The 21898-nt window shown below is 49.9% G+C and overlaps 1 protein-coding gene and 1 non-coding gene across 5 annotated transcripts in view; one reads left to right on the top strand and one right to left on the bottom strand.

Moving 5' to 3' along the window:
* The window catches only part of PRR14 (proline rich 14), a 588115-nt gene that overhangs the window by 446741 nt on the left and 119476 nt on the right, over window positions 1-21898 (bottom strand). The gene's annotated exons all lie outside the window — the stretch shown is intronic.
* On the top strand, window positions 13194-13326 carry LOC147703135 (small nucleolar RNA SNORA57). The gene has a single exon (XR_015298647.1). It is a non-coding gene; the product is annotated as a small nucleolar RNA SNORA57 (small nucleolar RNA).

The following is a 21898-nucleotide window of genomic DNA, read 5'->3' as shown; positions in this document are numbered from 1 at the left end:
TGGGTGAGTGGCGTGGGTGAGTGGCGTTGCGTGTGTGAGAGTGGTGCTGATTGGGTAAAAGTGGTGGTGCTGTGTGGGTAAAAGTGGTGGTGCTGTGTGGGTAAAAGTGGTGGTGCTGTGTGGGTAAAAGTGGTGGTGCTGTGTGGGTAATAGTGGTGGTGCTGTGTGGGTAAAAGTGGTGGTGCTGTGTGGGTAAAAGTGGTGGTGCTGTGTGGGTAATAGTGGTGGTGCTGTGTGGGTAAAAGTGGTGGTGCTGTGTGGGTAAAAGTGGTGGTGCTGTGTGGGTAAAAGTGGTGGTGCTGTGTGGGTAAAAGTGGTGGTGCTGTGTGGGTAAAAGTGGTGGTGCTGTGTGGGTAATAGTGGTGGTGCTGTGTGGGTAAAAGTGGTGGTGCTGTGTGGGTAAAAGTGGTGGTGCTGTGTGGGTAAAAGTGGTGGTGCTGTGTGGGTAAAAGTGGTGGTGCTGTGTGGGTAAAAGTGGTGGTGCTCTGTGGGTAAAAGTGGTGGTGCTCTGTGGGTAAAAGTGGTGGTGCTCTGTGGGTAAAAGTGGTGCTGTGTGGGTAAAAGTGGTGCTGTGTGGGTAAAAGTGGTGCAAAGTGGTGCTGTGTGGGTAAAAGTGGTGCTGTGTGGGTAAAAGTGGTGCTGCGTGGGTAAAAGTGGCGCTGCGTGGGTAAAAGTGGCGCTGCGTGGGTAAAAGTGGCGCTGCGAGGGTAAAAGTGGCGCTGCGTGGGTAAAAGTGGCGCTGCGTGGGTGAGCGGCGTTGCGTGGGTGAGCGGCGTTGCGTGGGTGAGCGGCGTTGCGTGGGTGAGCGGCGTTGCGTGTGTGAAAGGCGTTGCGTGTGTGAAAGGCGTTGCGTGTGTGAAAGGCGTTGCGTGTGTGAAAGGCGTTGCGTGTGTGAGTAGCGTTGCGTGTGTGAGTAGCGTTGCGTGTGTGAGTGGCGTTGCGTGGATGAGTGGCGTTGCGTGGATGAGTGGCGTTGCGTGGATGAGTGGCGTTGCGTGGATGAGTGGCGTTGCGTGGATGAGTGGGGTTGCGTGGGTGAGTGGGGTTGCGTGGGTGAGTGGGGCTGCGTGGGTGAGTGGGGCTGCGTGGGTGAGTGGGGCTGCGTGGGTGAGTGGGGCTGCGTGGGTGAGTGGGGCTGCGTGGGTGAGTGGGGCTGCGTGGGTGAGTGGGGTTGCGTGGGTGAGTGGGGTTGCGTGGGTGAGTGGGGTTGCGTGGCTGAGTTGTGTTGCTTGGGTGAGTAGCGTTGCTTGGGTGAGTGTGGCATTGCGTGGGTGATAGTGGGCTTGCGTGGGTGTGAGTGGCGTTGCGTGGGGGAGTGTGGTGTTGCGTGGATGATAGTGGGCTTGCGTGTCTGTAAGTGTTGCTGTGTGGGTGAAAGTGGCACAGAGCCTTTGATGTGGCCTGGCGCAGGAGAAATGCTGGTGCTGCTAATTAAATATAAAAAGTGTTTAGGGACTCACGGCTGCCGAGAGTAACAAGGCAGTGCTGGGAGGGGGGCTGCACACCAACTGAAGTTCTCTGGTTGCACGGCCTGCGGCCGGCCGTGTGAAGTGATAAGCCTTTGAAGTACACAGGCATGCTGTGACGGAGGTGTGAGAGGTCTGGCAGGGAACAGATGGCCTGGCTGTGTAGCAGGGGGCGGGGCAGCGCTGGGGAAGCCTGTGGGAGGGTGATTGATGCCTTTGATGTGGGGAGGGAGGAGAGCCTTTTTGCGAGCCTGCAGGAGAAATGCTGCCGATGCGCGTGCATGTTTAATCACGTGATTCACGTGAACTTAAAGAAAACTGCGGCTGAAAGCCCGTGGTTTGAAGTGGATTTTGCAGACTTGAATTCTCCCCATTTCCCATTCCTGCGGAATGGTAAAGGCGAGACCTAAAAAGAGATCGGCCTGTAGGCACTGCAGTTAGTAGAGTCCTTCCCAGGTTTCGGGATAACTGATCGAGGCCTCTAGCATTTCCGCCGGGATTGCACCGGGCTGGGCAAAGGAGTTAAATAGGTCACGTAACAGAGGGGCCAATTGGTTACAAAAGGTTTTATAGAAGGCCGCAGAGTACCCATCAGGGCCAGGTGATTTCCCAAGCTGGAGGTGCGAGATGGCTGCGATGACCTCCTCCGGCCCAATGTCTCGGTCCAAGTTGGTGGCTTGTGCGAGGTTCAGAGACGGGAGCTGCGCGGCTTCCAGATAGTCGAGGCAGTGCTGTGGATTAAGGGGTCACCCGAGTAAAGCGAGGCATAAAAGTCGTGGAAAGATTCTGCTATGGCCACATCATCAGAGGTGAGGTCACCTCCACGGGAGCGAATGGCCTGTACCCCCTGCCGTTGTCTCACTTCCAGCAATTTATGAGCCTAAAGACTGCCACATCTATCTCCTCCTGTATAGTAGGAGTGTCGGAGGCTGAGGGCTGCATATTCAGCTTTATCTTGGTCTAAAGCAGCGAGCTGCTTCCACTCCGTGTAGAGTTGGCGCCCGGCTCTGGCAGCGCCTGTGCACTGGTGCATCTGTATCAGCTCTGAGACAAGTCTTGCGAGTTCAGCCCGTTTTTGGGCCCATTCTTTATTGATGGCAGAGGAGATCGCGGTGAATTCACCCCTTAGTACAGCTTTAAGCACCACCCACTGCGTCTCCAGGGAAGTGTCCTGATTAGCATGGACAGTTAGATAGCATGAGATAGCCGATTTGATGCGATCTATAAAGGTGGTTTGATGCAAGAGGGAATCGCGAAGTCACCAGTGTTGCTGTGGAATCTGTGAGTGGGGAAGGAGGAAAGAAGCCATGACATGGGAATGGTCAGATAACGATGCAGTAAGAATGTCAGCGTGGGCATCGAACGTCATCAGCGGGGTGGAGCACAGGAAATAGTCGAGCCTGGAGTAGGTTTTGTGGGTTCTCGAATAGTAGGTGAAGGCCCGGCTCTGTGGGTGGAAGTGCCACCACATATCTACTAGGCCCAAGTGCTGAAGTCGCCCCAAGCCCGACCAAGAAAGGGACCCCACCTGACTAGTGTGCTGGCAGGAATGGTCAGTGAGATTGTCATAGACAAGGTTCAGGTCCCCCCTAACAGTGTTCGCTGTGGCTTCTGTGAGTGTGTCATGCAGGAATTTGTCCTGGCCCTCATTTGGAGCGCATACCAAGCCAATTATGAGAGACACCCCGGCAACCTGGAATTGGTATGTAAGTAAATGCCCTCTGATCTCAGCTTCTTTCTGGAGCACCAAGCCCTGAATAGAGAGTGAAATAAGTATGGCTATCCTTTCCGTTTTAGTGGAGTGTGAGGAGAAAAATTGTGTGGGGAAGGCTCGTGATTTCACTCTATGGTGATCCTTGTGTAGTAGGTGGGTCTCCTGCAAAAGGCATATGTCAGCTGCCGAGTGAGCTAGGTAGTTTAGGACGGCCCGTCTTTTGATAGGGTTGCTTAGGCCCCAGACATTCAGGGTCAAGACTAAGTGTGCTGCGCGGTATTTAGGAAGCTGGGGAGTGAGACTCTAGATGGATGCCCGGTACGCAGGGCATATAGGCAAAATGAGGGTGGGGCAGCACTGTCGGCCCCGAAGACGGGTGGAACAGTGAAGGAAAGAGCATTGTGGACACGGGGGACCCACCCAATGAATATGAACAGGGGGAAAGGGAAAAGGAAACCTAATAGTCCAAAAATAGAAAAAAAACCAAAACCATCCCCTACGGGAAACAGAGTAACCAGTCTAATGAGCAAAAATAGTCAGTCACCCCTGGGTGACCGGTCAAGTAACATGTGGGGTGATTGTCACTATTCAAAAATGGGTGTCTTCCCCCTCCCGCCGTCCTTAGCTTACAACAATGGGCAGTAGTACGTGCAGTGGATTGGTGGCCATCATTTGGCGGTCAAGTCCTCTCCTGCTATGGCCAATGTGGCCACTGACAGGGCCTCCTGTTGGCTCTTTGCGATCTCTGATTTGGGTGGTCGCCGCGGGCGCCGCCGCCTGTTCCGACGCTGCCAACCTGACCGGGAGGTCTCTGGCCTGGAAGTGGTGCTGCGGTCATCGTCATCTTCAGAAGGGGCCTCCAGTCCCAGTAGGCGGCAGGCCTCTGTGAAAGAGCGGATCTGGTGGAGCTTCCCGCCGTGTCAAAAAATAAGGCGAAAGGGATGGCCCCAAGAGTATTGGGATTCCTTGCTGTCGCAGGTGCTCCGTCACCAGACGGAATTGGCAGCGTCTTTGAAGCATGATCAAGGCTAAGTCTTGGTATAATACCGGGGAGTGACCTTGGTAAGAAATAGGGTGAAGGGACCAGGCCTAGGTGAGGATAGCCTCTTTAGTCTTGAAGTCCTGCACACAGACCAGGATGTCTGCAGGTGGTGCATTAGGAGCTCGGGGAGGGCCCACTCTGTGGGCCCTGTCCAGGACCACGGGCGAGTCCTGCGCTTCCCTCAGTATGAAGCGTAAAAGGCCCTGGGTGAATGCAAAGACGTCACGGGTGTTCTCTGCGAGATTGATTCCCGGGATCCGGATGTTGTGCCACCGGGAGTGGTTCTCTAGATCTTCTAACTGCGTCTGAAAGTCGACGTTTTGATCTTGGAGTCTAATCATCTCCTGTTGTAGCGTAGTTTGGTCCGAGACTGTAGAATCAGGTCTTTCTTCCAGGGAGACCACCCTCTCCCTAAGGCCGTCCACATCGCGGCGCAGCCCTTTAGCCTCCGCTGCAAACTCCGTCTTCACCGACTGAATGTCCTCCCTAAGAGTGAGAAATAACGATTCAAGGAAGGCCTTTGTGATGGGCTCATCTGAAGCGGCAGGAGGATTCCGTCCCGCTTCTGCGCCTGGGACCGGATCTGCCATGTCAGTGGCGATGTGGATCCGAAGAACAAGTGTGCGCTCCCGGGGGGTGGGTCACAGAGGTAGGGCGAGGTGCGCTGGGTAGATTGGGGAGGAAGGGCCCCTTCACGCCAGGTCAGGGAGGCGCTCCGCTCATGCAATAATCTTCTCCAAGCACCGCCCTGTGGTTTGCGCCGTAACAGGCGGATGTCAGCAGGCAATATCAAGCTAACTGCTTCTCGGTGCGTCTCTGGCCGCCCATGTCTTGGGGGCCCGAGAGAGTCGCTGACGCCAAGTCCTCAGGGCCTACAGTGCTCACCATTGTAAACTCGCTGAGGGGCAGTGCTCCCCAGGTTAGGCCGTTGGTGGCTGTTTGTGGCAGGGGCTCAGTGTGCAGCGGGATAACCACCAATGTTCTTATAGCCAATAGTCCCCACCTGTCTCTCCTCCCTTCTGGACTCGTGAGCGGTCCGCCCCTGTGTGGCGGGGATCCCGGCTGCTTGAGTCTATGGAGCAGGTAATCTGCGCCTGCAGGAGCTCTAATGAGCGTCGCCACTCACCTCCAGCCACCGCTCCCCTGGCCGCCCCAGGCCTGGGACTCCCGATGGGTGCCACTCAGGGATCACGATGTCTCGCCGTGTCGCTCAGGGCCGCGGAGGTCCCTTTCAGCCATGCGGCCTGCCACTTCTAGTTATCTCTCCTCCGTCCCGGGGCCCGGGAACTGTCAGCCCTCAGGCAGTGGGCTCCACAGAGTCAGGTCTCGTAGCACGCGCCGAATAGCGCCTCAATTCCCCTGGCCACGCTGGGCCCGCCACCCCGGGCTGGACCAGAGCCGCCTCCGCAGTGTTGCGTCGGGCCGACTGGGCCTCGCGGCGTCTCCTGGTGGGCGATGTCTGGGTGGTTCCTCCCGGCCGCGCTGGTTACAACTCCACAGGTCCGGACTCCGTCACAGGCTGAGTCTGCCTGTCGGAGTGTTTATTATTATTTATGTATTTTAATGTTTTATAGAGAGCGAACTTGACCCGTGAGGTTATCAGAGCGCTTTACACAGTTACACAGTAAACAAAGGAAGATAACAGAGCAACATAAACTCAAGTGCAGAAATATACAGAGTTTGGGGAGGGATAGGGTAGCTGGGGAGCATAGGATACAGTTATAGTTGTCCAAGTAAAGGCAGAAACAAAAGCCACACGAATACGTATCAGGGCGAGTTGGTAGGCAGCGGAGGAGGCAATAGTTATGTATTCGATAGGCACACTGTGGTAGGTGCAAGCAGGTCATTGGCCTAGAAATTTGCCCATGAGAAAGGTTTTGGTCTCCTTCTTGAAACGTGATAGAGAAGGGATTTTTGGGATGTCAGGCGGGAGAGAGTTCCCAGATTCTGGTGCGGAGAATGCCCTATTGTAGGTTATTTTTTTCTGAAAGCGAGCAGGAAGTTTCGAGCGGACCAGGAGTTCCTAGTGCCTCCAGACATCACCAGTTTCTGCGCCAGATAGGCAGGGGAGATTGTGTAGAGGTCCTTGTGAGTGATGCAAGCAATTTTCATTTGTATTCTGGCCTCCATAGGGAGCCAGTTTAGTGCTTTCTGATGTGGAGAAATGTGGTCAAATTTTCTGGTGCCTGTGAGTAATCTTGCAGCCGCATTGAGGCAGGCTTTTAGAGGAGCCAGAGAGATTTTGGGTAAACCAGTGAGGGTGGAACACCCATATTCCAGTCTCGATAGAACTAGTGTCTGGACTGCCATTTTCAAGTCTAGAGCATCTATGAAGGGTTTTAACTTCCACAAGTAGCTCAGGTGGAATTTGGCTGATGTAGCCATTGAGTTGATGTGGTCGCGCATGTTCAAGTTACTGTCGAGGAGTATGCCCAGGGATTTGGCAGAGTTCACAATGGTAGGCGGGAAATTTAAGGCTGTGATAGCTTTGATCCAAGTCTCGATCTCAGGGTTGGCTTTGGAGGGGAAGATCAGGAGGAATTCGGTTTTCTTTGCATTAAGTTTCAGTTGGTTAGCGGCAAGCCACTGGACAGTTAGTTTCAGGGTCTCGTTCAAGGTAATGATCTCCTCAAGTGATGAAATATTGATGTATATTTGGGTGTCGTCCACGTATATGTGGTAGGAGATGTTGGCGGTATGGAGAAGTTCAGTGAGTGGCTCTAAATAAAGGTTAAAGAGGGTGGGTGATAAGGTTGAGCCTTGGGGGACACCTACTGTGACTGGGGTGGGAGCTGAAAGTTTGCCATTCATGAGGAATCTTTAAGATCGGTTATGAAGGAAGGACCTAAACCAATCTAGGACAACACCATCGAGCCCCATCCTGAGATTAAGACGTTCGAGTAGCTTATCATGGTTGACCGTATCGAAGGCCGTATCGAAGGCGGAGGATAGATCTAGGAGGATTAGAAGGCAGGTTTTGCCTTGGTCAAGTGCTTAGAGAGCATCAGCCACGATGTGGAGCATAGTGGTTTCCCTGCTGTGCCCCGGTCTGAAGCCAGACTGAAGGTTGTCCAATAGGTGGAAGTTATTGATGTGCTGACTTAGTTGCCGTTGGACACATTTTTCTAACACTTTAGCTAACAGAGGGATATTGGAGATGGGTCTGAATTTGTCGGGGGAAGCAGGGTTCAGCGATGGCTTTTTTAGGATAGGAAGGACTTGACCGGCTTTCAAGGGGTCCGGGATAGAGCCCTGTTGAAGTGAGGCGTTGATTATTGTGGTCCAGCAGGGAATAATGGCTTGGGTGACCGCGGTGAGGCAGTTAGATGGTAGAGGGTCATTCAAGTGGTTATTGGGGTTCAAGGTAGAGAGGATTTTGGAGATGGAGTCTTCGTTGTAGTATTCGAAGTCAGTCCAGTGAGCTTGGTTTTTAGGATGGGGCAAGTGTGGGTAGTGTAGAGAAGGGGGGAGGTCAGGGAAGGGATGAGAGTAATCAGCGGTATTGAGTTCAGTTTCAAGTGCCTTGGTTTTATCAGTAAAGAAAAAGGAGAATTCCTCCGAGGAAATTAGTGATTTAGGGGATTCTTTCTGAGATTTAGCCAGTTTATTAGATTGGTGTTTGATCAGCTCAAAGAGCTAGCGGGGTCTGTTTCTGGCATTCCTCAATTTCGATCTGAAGTATTCTTTTTTTGAGTTCAGGAGAAGTTTGAGGTGCTCAGCCGAGGGGTTCTGTCTCCAGATTCTTTCAGCTTGTCTTAGGGTTCTCCTTTCCATGTTGAGGGAATCAGAGAACCAGGGGTTTCTGTCTTTGATTTTTAGTTTTAGCGGGGCAAGGTCATCCAGGATGTTCGATATGGATGCCGAGTAATGATCTTTGAGGTCACTGACGCGGTAATATGCGAGGGGGGTGGGGGGAGATGGGAATTGCAGCGTGCTTCCAATTTGATACGGTCAAGGTTTTTAGTGTCTCTGATCCAGCGCTTGGGGATCGCCAATTGCGGTGCCTTTGACTTGCAGGTCGGATCAGTCGCATGGGTCTATAGAGACAAGTTTGACTACGGATTCTTTAGAGATTCTCCAGTCCAGGGTGGCCCCTTTTGAGTGAGTAGGCAGCAAGCAGGCTTGGGACAGGGCTTGATCAGAGAGGAGGTCTTTGATGGCGTTGACGTGGGGGTCTTTAGGGTCATTCCAATGTAGGTTGAAGTCACCAAGGAAGATTTCTTTCATATTGGAGGGAATCTTGGTTGTGATGATATCCAAGAGGAGGTCAGTGAAAGAGTCATTCGAGCCAGGGGGGTCGTAGAAGATGTGCAAGTTGCAAAGGTGTAGTGAGTTGCTGGAAATGGAGAGGGCGAGGTATTCGCAGGATTCAGTGGAGTCAGCTAGGAGTTCCATGCCCGAGAGGGAGGATTGGTAGATGCAGGCTATGCCTCCACCTTTTTTGTTGGAGAGCCTGTCTAGCCTAGCAATGTATGCCAGAAGGGGGTCAGCTGCGGCCTGATGTCGACCAGGCGCCACACGACTGGCGGCAGGTTGCTGCAATTGAAGGCCCCACCTGCGTACTTGTCCGACGCCACCGGCCCCGCCGGTGTCCAGGGGCTGGTGCAGGGCCGCTCCTGCAATGTTGTGCCGGGCCGCCTAGGCCTCTCGGGGTCTCCTGTTGGGCGGCGTCCAGGTAGTTCCTCGCAGCTCTGCGGGCCACAGCTCCAGGGTCCGCGACAGGCCGAGTCTACCTGTCGGGGCGATGCCTGGTGCGCCACTGGGGTGGGGTCAGCCGCGGCCCGATGCCGACCAGGCGGCGCACGTCGGATGGCGGGTTGCTGTAGTCGGAGGCCTCACCTCCGCACTCGTCTGACGCCACTGGCCCCGCGGGCTGGTGCAGGGCCGCTCCTGCAATGTTGTGCCGGGCCGACTAGGCATTGCGGTGTCTTCTGTTGGGCGGCCTCCGGGTAGATCTCCCGGCTCCGGGGGCCACAGCTCCCCAGGTCTGGAGTCTGCCACAGGCCGAGGTTGCCTGTCGGGGTGATGCCGGGTGCGCCGGGGGGGGGGGGGGGGGTCACCCGCGGCTCAATGCCAACCGGGCGCTGCACGATGGACGGCGGGCCGCCGCAGTCGGGGGCCCCACCTACGCACTCGCCTGATGCCACCAGCCCGCCGGTGTCCGGAGCTGAAGTCTCTCTCCGGGTCCACTGGTCTCCGTCAGTCTCAGCGCACTGCTGGAAGAGGAGTGTCACGCCACCTCGATGGCCAGGTCCGTCCGAGGTGATGAAAGCAGGCCTCGGAGGTCCACGTAGGGTTCCACCCCTAGTGACAGGCCTAAGCCGCACCAGTGGAGGACATCGATCGGCTCGCCTCCTCACGGCGTTCCCGCAGCTCTAGGTCAACTATAAGCTCCCTCAGTAGCAGAACGGGGCCGCACGGGGTTCCACCAGCAAATTCAGCACTCCGCTACTTCCAAATGTGCTCGTAGATGTTATTTCGGCAGACGGCGGGCAGGAGCTCAGGAGAAGACGTCCTTCCTCGCCGCCATCTTGGCCACGCCCCTCTTACATCTCCACTATCCACTCACGCACAATTGAACAACTGAGTGCATTCTTCCTAGCACCCGGTAAGAGCAGCAAGCAGAGTGTGCCTCTTAAAGGGCCACAGTTGTGGTACACGAAAGACTGTAGGCATAAAAGACAGCTATAGCAATTGGAAACAAGAACTGCCCCCTGATTTAGGCTGCCAGAAGGATTACAAACAGCTTTGCACCAAGCAAAGACTAAGTGAGCCGAATTGCACTGGCAGGAACTGAAGGATATTAGCCAAGCTAAGGACACCAATGTATTCTGGACCCTAGTCACCCGGGGCAACAAGAAGGACTCTTGCTCACTCCCTAATCACATCCTAAGCCAGGATTGGTATGTTCATTTTGGGAAGCTTTACTCTGCACCAGCAGGGTTACAAAGACTGCTGAATAGATTCCAATCTTTCTGTGACTCTGGGGTTGGTCAACAACACCTCAAAAACCAAGTTCATGACATTCAATCCCCACACAACATTTAGAAACAACCTTATGCTGGATGGGACTCATCTGGAGAGAATCAGTACTTTTGACTATCACGGCATCCGACACTCGGAAAAAATGTCAGGGGCCCCATTTAGCGAAGATGCTCATGAGCCATACACGTGTGGTCGGGTTCTAGGTAAAGAACATTGTTCCTCACAAAGTAGGCCAGTTGCCCCGGCCCTCATGTTTTATGACGCTAAAGTAGTTACCTCAGCCCTTTATCCCCTCCATGCTCATGACGAGCTCAGCTCGTCATGCAGTACACTGCTTGTGTGCTCATGACAAGCTGAGCTCGTCATGAATAATGGAAATCAAAGACTCCTCAGCACAGAGGGAGAATTGATGTGGTTAAGGAGCAGAGCTACGGGGTCTGATAATGTGGATAAGCATTAGTTTCTGAGGGATTTGGTGATGCTTCCCTGTAATGTCCCTTTAACACCGTTAAATGCTCGACATGGGTAGGCAGTCGTTGAGAGATATTGCTAACTTAAGTCCACTGCTTTTTTGGGCCCATATAAGGCGGACCCCTGAACTTTCCAAATATGCCAAAGCACTAACTGAGGTGATGAATTTAGACGTTAGCCACAGAATCCGCTGGATATCAAGTGTCAGGAAAACATTGATATGCCTGGGTTTTAAAGAATCCTGGGATAGGCAAAATCCCCCCAGCAAGGCGAAGCTCAAACTGTTGTACTGGGAATGGTTAGAGATGCAGGAACTCAGCAAACTAAATGTGGGCAGATTAACGGAAGAATTCTATCGCCACAAGCAGAGCAGAGGCCTGAAGCCATATTTGGATATAATTTAGGTACCAAGATACAGGGTGCTGTATGTTAATTTTAGGTTTGGTACCCTTCCTGTTCGCACATTAACCACAAAATGGCACCCTCCCAAACAGACTACAGAAGATTGCCCTTGCTGCAGAGCCCCACTGGAGCGCGTTGCCCAGGTTATGTTTGTTTGTCCGGCGTATAAAGCAGCAAGGTCTAAATGGCTAAAACCAATCTGCCGACAACTGGGCATGCCGGGTTGCTCTGCGCATTCTGAAGTCTGATGCAAGAACCCTCTTTGTTTGTGGTGTGGCTAAGTTCCTCAAGCCTTGTATGAGGTGGTTTAACATCATATCTTAGGCACTGTGGAGAAAGCTCAAGATGAATGTTCAATCCACTATTAAAGCCTCACCTCATGCATTGGCACTTTATATTAGCTCACCTGCCCTCCCTGAAGAGGGTCCAAATGTGTCAATTATTGGCTACGCAGTGCAGGCGCCACACTTTTTTGGGTGTGCTATTAGGTAGGACTGTTATGATTGTACTTTGTAACTGACAGTAACATAATTATCTACAGTTTTACTAATGAATTTTTAATATCTTTTTAGGTTTCGCCTGCGGTCGGAGCTTCTAGCTCCGCCCAGGAGAAATCTATTGTCCCTACAGTGTACTGCTTAGTCCCGCCCTCTGTTCCATTGGCTAGCTCCATAAATGGAGGCTAGCCATTGGAAGAGATTGGCTGTCAATCATGCTTTCCCCTGAAAACGCGATTCGGGGGCGTTTCCGTGTCTTTTTTAAGCCCCGCCCCTTTTTGCCGTGTGTCCCAGGCCACGCTGTGATTGGCTGCCGGCCCGGGACACCTCCGTGACGTCATTCCCGGGCCGTGCTGTGATTGGCTGCCGGCCCGGGACCTGACTTGGTTTTTTTTGGATCCATTTCCCGGCGCAGACACGGGCAGACAGAAGCATTCATGGTGTACCTCATGCTAGACTTATGGTAAATGCCTAGTTAGGACCTGTCAGAGATTTGTTAATTTTACCCCTAGGAGCCATCTTTGACCACGTGAAAAGCTTGTCCCTCGCCTCCGCCTCTGTGCGTTTCAAGTCTCGCTCTCAGCTCACTACAACACGCCTTCTTTTCCAGATAGCCTTCGTATTGGTTTGTAGATTTGCCCCAATGTGCGTATTGGTGCTAGAAAGCTGCCCGCCCACTTCAAAAATGACCCAATGGTTGCGCCCACTATCACTGATGGCGTCACACTTCTTGCCCCGCAGCTATCGGTCCAGGGTGAAATGCTGCGTGCACATGCGCAGATTCAGTCTCCACCCTACATAAAGGCTGCTATGGTAGTCTTTCTTTCTTTCTTCTTCGCGAGACGGTGAGTACGAGTTTATTTTGGCTTGGTGATCGGTGTTAGAAGAAAAATAGTAGGTGTTTTTAGCATTGCGTCTAACGAACGTCACTAATTTATGATGTCTATAATGTGTGGTTAGTCCTGAGATCAAGTGGGCTTTTTGCGGAAGATGAGGCATTGCTTGATAGAAGCATTGGGGGTCTTTATGAGCAGTAGCTTATGTACTGCGAAAATCACCCGCATTGAGCTTGCCACTTTCCTCCTATTCACGCGCCTGCCAAAGCCCACTCAGAGGCTTAGGAGCGATTTAAAAAGGGTGCATTTTCTCTTTACCTCAATTGGATAATTATCACCGGAATGTAACCCTCGTGTTTTAGTTTAAAGTCTGACCGGTGTACAGAGGGACTATCGCAAAAGTTAGAATCATCCGGAAGCGAGCGGGTCATTACCACGTGGAATATAAAATGCTTCCTTGTCGTGTATTGCACGTTGCTTCAAATCGCCATTTTCAAAACGAGTCAGTTTCTCAATGGTCGGTGCAGAACGCCTTTAATTGTCTTTATAACGTGTAGTATTTGAACTGTAAAGCAGATCGTGCATCCAATATGTATTGACATACCGCTCTAGAATCTAATTTTTTTAATTACATAATCTGATTACTTTTCATCATTTGAATGTACCCAGGGGATTGATGTCTGGTAGACGCAAGGACAATAGCTTCTGTCATTAAGCGCAATGTACTAGGTCTTTAGTCTCGTAAAACTAACTCGTGTTGCACGGTAATGTGTACCTGAGCCTCCATTTCTTGGCATGTCCTGGTTATCTAGTACCGTGATGTGTAATGTTCGGAGGTAGAGCAATACCAGTGCTATGTCTTCGGTGCCAGCTGCTCTCATCGGCTGGTAAAACCTCAATCGCTGGAACACTATTTATTCCTTATATCGTGCACAGTCGTACATGATGAAGATGCTAATTCTAGTCATTACATGTGTCAATCTTTCAACCTTTTACTGACAAATCCTAATGTGATTGATTTCTTTGTTTCAGCTGATGCGCACGAGCGGACAGGAGGTGAACAGTCAATACTGTGTAAACACGATGGATTGCATTGATTTTTATATAGGAACAGTGGATTTCTATTTGCAGGCTTTGAGATTCCTTTGGTACTGCTGTTCCTTGGCTGATACCTTACAGTCAGGGTAACCGTTGTGTAATTTCATATTGCAATATCCTTTTCTAAGAAATGGCTGGGGAATTGGACTGAACCAGTGCAGGTATCTTTCCAAAATTATTAAACTTTTTAACTTTTAAAATATTATAACACTGAAGAGTACGCTTGGCTTTACCACATAGTTAAGTTTTACATAAATCTAGGGTTAACATGTAGGTCACTTTATGTGTGCAACTTCATGATATATTGTGACACCTCGCCCATTTCTTAAACAGGCATAAGTGAAGTTTAAAGACTAAACCTTTTCAACTTGTACAACCATCGCACCAGTATTACATTCCATGTTTTAGTAAGTTACTAACCATTTAGCTGCAGCGGAACACTTAACCATAGTATGATCCCCAGATAAATGTCAATATAATTTGAATATTTAATGCCGGTTAGTAAATACCTTGTACATTTTTTGTGTCTCAACCTTCACTATGAAATGGTCTTGCTCGAAGTGATTTTATACTGTTTGTCTAATAAATATTATAGTTAACCAAACTTTCTGTGCGAGTATTTCTTTTAATTGCCTGATAATAGTTTAATAATTAAAACATTGTGTCTGAAGTCTGTGCGTTGTGAAAGCTTGCAAGACTCATTTAGATATGCACTGGCTAAATATCGGCCTTACTGTTTTAAAAAGGCTTTCGTCCACACCCTCAGATGTGCTCTTTGCCGAGGTAGACATGTGCTCTCTGCATCCACCCACCTCGGATTTCGACTACTGGTCTCAAGTGCTCTGTAAACCCTCCATTCCCGATTGTTTCAATCAGTTTGTACCACTGCATCGGTAAAAAAAAAATCTGTTGCTCCTGTGTGAATTTGCCAAATTTCTCACTTTGCTGGGTCTTGCGTTGTTCGTTTCTGTACTGTTTATCTATTAAGGTTGATTATTTCGGTACATGTACTGCAGGAAAAATCCCACTAACTTGGGTTATTTGCCAAATTGGATTCACTTCCTGAAACCTTTACCAAGCCATCGTAGCGATCAGTGACCCGTTTCTAGGTAAAGATATGAAATGGCTTTGAGCATTAACAAGATACCCCTCCTACAATACTGCTTTTTCGGTGAGTATTTTCTTAGTTAATGGAGGTTTTTGGGTGACAGGCGCATTGTTCTTTGTATGGGGAAATGTAGCGCCTCGACTGAGCTCAGCTTTATGTTTCTTTGCTCCTCGGATTTAGCCGCACTACCCGCGGCTAACTGCAGATCACACAAGTATTGAATACAGCGGCAGGCTTGAATCCTCCAACCCCATTCTGATCCACCCATATTACCTACAGGAGTAACTACATTTCTCAGTCCAAATATTTTGCCCTAGGGCTGACAAAACAAAATGTACTGAATTTCTGGAGATGAATGCCTGGTTAGACCACAGATTAGGCGGTGGCTGGGAATCGCTTGATCCTCTTATGCGAGTTGAGGTCGCCCAGGCATGCCGCTGGAGGTACTAAGCGGGTAAGGCGCTTGCTGTGCACCTAACATGTCGAGAAGTTGCTTTCTTTGCCTGCCCTTACCACAGAACGGCTAGGCTGGATTATGTTCATTTTTTTGTATGCAAGGTTAGGGGCACCTTACTTAAAAGTGATATGGTGGGGATTCACAAACCAAAAGATTAGGAACCGCGATGCTACAGCACTGTCAAACGGTTCTCTTGAAATATTTAAATTTGGTTTGCGTTACTAATTTTCCTGCATTTTAGTATGACAGGTAAGTGGGCGTTTGAATACATTCTACGTTCGTGCTTTCAAATATACTGGTCCGCTCCATATGCCTTAATTCTGGTGCATCTGCATGGCAAGATTTGCTTGATGGCTCACGAACACATCCCAGGCATCTGGCGACGGCTGGGTGCATAATGTGGTGCCCTACCCGTACTTTAAAGACGGAGGCTTCGTTAATGCATCCAGATACAGCGCATCTGACCATGACGTGCACATAAAACCCGCCTGGATAGTGCTTTGCAAATTGAAGTCTGTGCTCTAAAGAAGTTTGACCAACTAACGTACACTGCACGAAACTCAGCTTCGAGTCTGAACACCAGAGCGCGCTCTCGCGGCTATTTTAAACACCCGGAGACTCGTTCAAAGAGTAATGATCAGAAGAAAGTGAAATAAACAGTCCTGGGAATAGCCTATACTAAGGGAGTGAACGATTCAATAAAACGTGAAATGAACTGACACTTCAAAAAAACTGCCCTGGATTACATGAATGGTTCATAAATAGTCCCGTGTTTTTCCCTGTTGACTTAAGGACAAGACTTTAGGGAACCGTTTACTTGTCCGTTCTAATGTCACAGGGTCTAGGGACTCTGCCGGCTTTAAGTCCTGTTTCGATCCTTTGCAGATGTTGAATTATTTCGTCTCTGGCGCCCCTCACGAACTATTAGTCCATATGTGGATGGCCACCCCACGGTTTGGTTTGAGGTTGCTACCAGGGTTACATGGCCGTCTAGAGCAGTGGTTCCCAAAATTTTGACTCCTGAGGACCCCAATTGAGTCACCACTGGAAGCCGGGGACCCCAAGCAATTTGTATGAGTTAAATTTCAAAATTAAAACAGTAATTCGAAAAAAAGACACATGTGCACACACAACAAATACTCAAAGTACTAAGGATTTTGGGGCCAGATGAACGACCATTTCATTTAGCGCCACGCAATTGGTGACACATTGCGAGTGGCAAAATCGAGTCGCTAAATGAAGTGTACAACAGTGTGTTTAACACTGTTTAGGATTCCCAATGGGGTCGCAAATTGTAAGGTTCATTAATATTAATGAGCCTCTTGCAATTTGCGAGCCCATTGGGAATGCCAGCCCTCCCAGGGATGGTGGCCTGCTGGGCTCTGCAGGCCACCATGTCTCGGACTGCTTTTAAATAAAGCAGTTTTAAAAAAAACAATGCGGCCTGTTTACCATGCATTTAAAAAAAAAAAGAAAATGAAATGTTTTTTTTCATTTTCTAAGGGCAGGCAGAGGTCCCTGGGACCACTGCCTGCCCTTAAAAAATAATTTTGCATGCATTTGCAAAGGGGAAGGGGTCCCCTGGGTACCCCTTCCCATTTGTGGATGCATTACCATCTACTTGAAGTAGGTGGTAATTGCGACCGCAAAACATTTGTTCATGGTTTTGAGACTCCCTATTTGGAAGGGAATGCCCCTTCCAAATAGCAAGTTGCAAAACCTATTTAGCGAGTCGCAAACAAATTGTGACTCGCGAAATAGGCTATGTACATTGCTCAATAGGTTTTTGCATGCATAAATGGGTTCGCGAAAACCCGTTCGCGCATATAAAAACAGATCGCACATCTGGCGCTTATTATTTTATATTGAAGTAATAGCCCCTCTGTCACATGTATTTCATTTGTTTTATAGCATCTCTCATACCATTGTAGGATGTCAGAGCACTTTACATCACACACATATAGAGACATTGAATCATACATGTAAATCAGTGTGTATATAAAATGTTTAAAGAGTGCTCGGTGTGGAAAAGCACAAACTCAGGATTCATAACAAAGTGGCTAGCACTGACTTTAACATTAAAAATGTATTTCCACCCAAATAAATCTTTTTAGCAGCATCAGGATAATAAATAACTGGGAAAAATATAAGTTACTAACTGGTACCATGCAGTTTGCAAGCAGCTCTTTGATGACAGTTTATAGGTCCCTCTGCTAGATGTAACCATGAACCTATGCACATAAAATACTGCTTTTTAAGATGCATGATACACGTTATTTGCAGTAGGCACATGAACCCTTTGTGCTACATTAGTTCAATCAAAGCTGCAACTGAACAAAACTCCCCTCAGCTCCAGCGGGTACATTAATCACTGGCATTCTCTTGACACTTTTATTGTTGCTGGAAAGCTGCTAATTATACAAGAAACGTTTCTGTGCTTTTAAAACTGTTGCCTACGGACCCCCTGGGAATGTGTCACGGACCCCTGGGGGTCCGCAGACCACAGTTTGGGAAACACTGGTCTAGAGCATTGCAGTTAGGAGTTTCTTATCCAGTGTCGTTCCTGCGCCATCTAGTGCCCTGTTTGACAAACTAGTTTGATTTTAGTGTTTAACCTTTTCAAACAGTTCATCGGATGAAGTAGAAACCCCACTTACACGACAGAGCTTATATTGCCAAGAGCAAAGGGTAGTTTGTCTGACTGAATCTGGTAAAATACTTTTACATCTACCTTCCAAGAGCTTTGATCTAGGCAGCTGACTTGTAGATTTAATTAGCTCGAAGGTTTACCAGGTTTAGGAAAGCGTATATTTCTAGGATTTGGGCAGTTCTGTTGCAACATGAACGAGTTACTGGAGGTGTGGGGGGGGGGGGGGGGGGGGGAGTCTTATTGGCTGTTAGTTGTTACATCCCTTCATGGTAGGTTGCCCGTTTTAGCAGCTTTAATATACTATACAGTATCTCACGTGCATTACTCAACTTTCCTTCACTCGTGGGTGGATGACTAAGTTAGTTGGGGAGTTCTTGGGCAATAATGCATCTAAAGTGTATTAAGCACATCCAGTAAAAAAAAGCCAATGGTCAAAATGTTACCTATTTCAGTGGGTTGATAAAACTTGAGTGCTAGGTTTCCATTTAATTAACTTGCTAGTTAGTCGGTGTAGAGGTCCACCCCATAGAAACTTTGGAGCACTTGGAAACAATTTGCTGTCTCATGACCATGTCTTGAGTGAGACCTACAGCTAATTCTGTCTTTTGAGACAAAAGCACGTTGCATTTTTGTAATTGGGGATGGATTTTGGTGTGGGCGAGCTGGGCCCAGGCCCTGCGTGCTAATTTTAAGAGGGGCGCATGGAGCAGACTGCATTGAAGTCCTTAAGACAGTGTCCCTCGTTGTAGTTTCTGGCTTTACTTGCTTTAGGCCTTTCAGCTTGAAATTGTCCCTCCCCGTTGCCCACACCTTGTTTACTGTATTCTTCTAACACTTTCTGTAAACTTGCATTTAAATCTTATCTCGTCACATTTGCAGTGTAATCGGATGTCAAATGTTGGTCCCTTTCTTGCAGGGAGCTTGTCTTTCTTTCTGACTTTAGAGGGAGTTTTCAAGACGATGCTGATAACCTGTGTAGAAGGATTTTTTTTCTTCATGCACATAACTTAAACAAGCACTTGCATTGCCAATAGGTTTCGCATTTGGAAAGTTGGAGCTATTGGTTTTGTAAATGACATTTTATATTTAAATATCGTTATTGGCATTGTCAATAACTATATATAAATATAAAATGACATTTACAAAACCAATAGCTCCAACTTTCCAAATGCGAAACCTATTGGCAACGCCAGTGCTTGTTTTTTGTTGTAAACAGATTTTATTGTTGTCCACATTTAAAGAAGCAGGGCATAATCCGCCAACATGCCCACGCAGGGGCCCATAAGACAAGGAGCACAGCATGCACAACATGGCCAAGTTAAGGGGTCAATACTTCACAACGACTCAAGTCACCCCTGGACCGTGCACTTTAAGTCTATAACGGTCATTGCTTGAGCGGCCAGGGTCAAGTCTCAGTAGAGTCCAGATGAAAGAATCCCCAAGTGCCATGGCACATCGTAAAAGACCTTAAATATGACATGCACTCCCACCTTCAAAGCTCCATCCGTACCAGCGAGAGCGGTCCACTAGTGTCGAGTCCCCAGAGCACCAGGATATCTAAAGGTGGACATTTTACCCGTACTCTAACAGTAACAAAGAAACACCATAACCCTCAACTCTCCCTCCCCACACCCCCGAACACCCTCTCCCGCCCCCCCCTAGTGGTGAAAGTGCCATACAGTCGCGCGTCAGCCCTTGAGGCCTTTAAAACTGGAACAAATGCATGGCCCTGATTGTAGAGGGGCACACCGCAGATGGGAGGCCCTTAGAGAGGAACGAGACCAGTGGTCCCCAGCGATACTCGAAGTTCTTAAAGTCCTCCCGAGAAATGTCGGACATACGTTCCAGGCTGAGCAATTGCCACAGTCGGGAGTGCCACAGTGACATCGCTGGTGCCTCCCTCTGCTTCCAAGCTTTTGCTATTGCTAGTTTAGCAGCCCCTAAGCAGATCCACATAATTATTTTATCGGCTCTGGTTTGGTGTTCTAGCTGGGGGTCCCGAAGGCCCAGAATAGCTTCTGCCATCGTAGCTGGGACAGGGTATCCTAAAATGGATTTTATCTGAGCAAGGATCTCCTCCCAGAACGGCCTAATGGAGGGGCAATCCCACCATATGTGTTGGAAGTCTCCCAACAGTCCACACCCCCTCCAGCACCTATCTGTTGCCCCAGGGAAGATCTTAGCCAGTCTAGCTGGGTATAAGTACCAGTCTGCCATTACCTTTAAATGTGCCTCCCTCAGTTTCGTGGAGCGGTTAAAGCGGAAGATGTCTGCCCACAGGTGCTTCCACTCCTCCTCCCCAATGTCCCGCTGAGCCAACCCCTCCCACCAAGACATAAAGCGTGGCCGTGGTGCGGTCTCTGTGGAGAGTAGGAGTTTATACAGTGCAGAGATTGCCCCCTTCATAGACTTAGCCTTGAGAAGGAATAATTCGAATGTGGTAAGAGGTCTGGTGGCTCCTTCCCTAACCTGTGGACCCAGAGCCCAGTGAAGGAGTTGCGCATGGTGGTAGCGCTCCTGGTCCCCCACCCCATAGTCCCTCTTGCAATTGTCAAAAGTAAGTGGGTCGTAGTTGTGGAACAGGTGCGTGAGTGTGAGACATCCGCCCGTCCTCCATGCGTCGAACGGCCCCTCTCGGAGCGCTGGAGGAAAGTAAGAGGTGAAGTGAATCGGGGTGAGCGGTGACGGGAAGGACGTCCAGCCCTCCCTCTCTGCCACAGTGTCCCACACTTTTAGGGTGGTGCGTGTCAGGGTGCTGATGTACGCATTGAGGGGTCTGTCTTTTTTAGGGCGCCAGATCAAGTCCCAGATCGTTCTGCCCGTTACGCTGCGGTCCATATGGAGCCAGTGCTTGTCCGATTCCATCTGTGCCCATTCAACCAGGATGCGCAGTTGAGCTGCTTTATAATAAAGGCGAAGGTCTGGAAGCCCCGCTCCCCCCTCCCTTTGTGGGCGCCTTAGCATGTAGAAGGAGAAACGTGCCCTTCCCATCCTGCCACACAAACTTTAGGATCATGGTCTTGAGGCGTGCAAAGAAGTCCTCCTCCAGTTCTATAGGGAGTGCCTGAAATAAATAAAGCAGTTTAGGTAGGAGGGTCATTTTGATAGCATGTATGCGACCCAACCAGGAGAGAAAAAGCGGCTTCCAACGGAACAGTTCTTTTTGGAGGTGGGTGATAAGTGCAGGGAAGTTGGCCGCGTATAATTGATCGATCCTGGGAGTCAGCTGGACCCCTAGATACTGTATAGAGGAGGGTGCCCAGTCTAGCGGAGATAGCGCTCGAAGTTGCGAGGCCTCAGCCTGAGAGAGTTAGGTTGAGAATGTAGGACTTGTCCAGGTTGACCCTGAAGCCTGCCACCCCCTCAAAGGAGGTAAGCACGTCTTGTAGATGTGGGAGGGAACCCAGCGGATTGGACAGAGAGAGGAGGACATCATCCGCGAAGAGCGAGATTTTGTGGGCCTCTCCAGTGAAGGGAAGACCCTCTATCCCTTGGTGCTCCCTGACCGCTATAGCTAGGGGTTCTATGCTGAGGGCGAAGAGTAAGAGGGACAGAGGACAACCCTGCCTCGTCCCCCTGGAGTGACCAAAGGGGGCCGATTGCACCCCATTGACCGAGACCCTAGAGCACGGGTGCCTATAGTTGGCCTGGAGCATTGAAACAAATTGGGGGGAGAACGCAAACCTCGTCAGGGTGGACCACAGGAAGCTCCAATCCACGCGGTCAAACGCTTTTTCAGCGTCAAGACCGATCAACACTGCAGGCATTCTGAATCTGTTGGCCTTCCCTATTAAATGCACGATGCGCCTGGTGTTGCAGTGAGTTTGCCTCCCTTTGATAAAGCCAGACTGGTCGGGGTGGATGATAAGCGGCATAAGGTCGCCCAGTCTCTTGGCCAGTATGGAGGAGTACAGTTTTGCGTCCACGTTAAGGAGGGCAATGGGCCTATAGGAGGCACAGTGGGAAGGGTCCTTGCCCGGTTTGGGGATTACCGAGATCACCGCCTCGGTCATGGAGGCCGCAGAGTTGCCCTCCGTGGCCATACGATTGAATAGGCGGACCAGGTGAGGCGCAATCTCGGAGGTAAAGGTCTTGTAGAAGACTGCAGTGTACCCATCTATTCCCGGCGCCTTATGGGCCTTGAGCGATATGATAGCCGCTAGGACTTCTTC

This window comes from Lissotriton vulgaris, chromosome 7 (genome assembly GCF_964263255.1).
Source record: "Lissotriton vulgaris chromosome 7, aLisVul1.2, whole genome shotgun sequence".
In the NCBI taxonomy this organism is placed as follows: domain Eukaryota; kingdom Metazoa; phylum Chordata; class Amphibia; order Caudata; family Salamandridae; genus Lissotriton; species Lissotriton vulgaris.
This window is presented reverse-complemented; position numbering and strand designations above follow the sequence as displayed.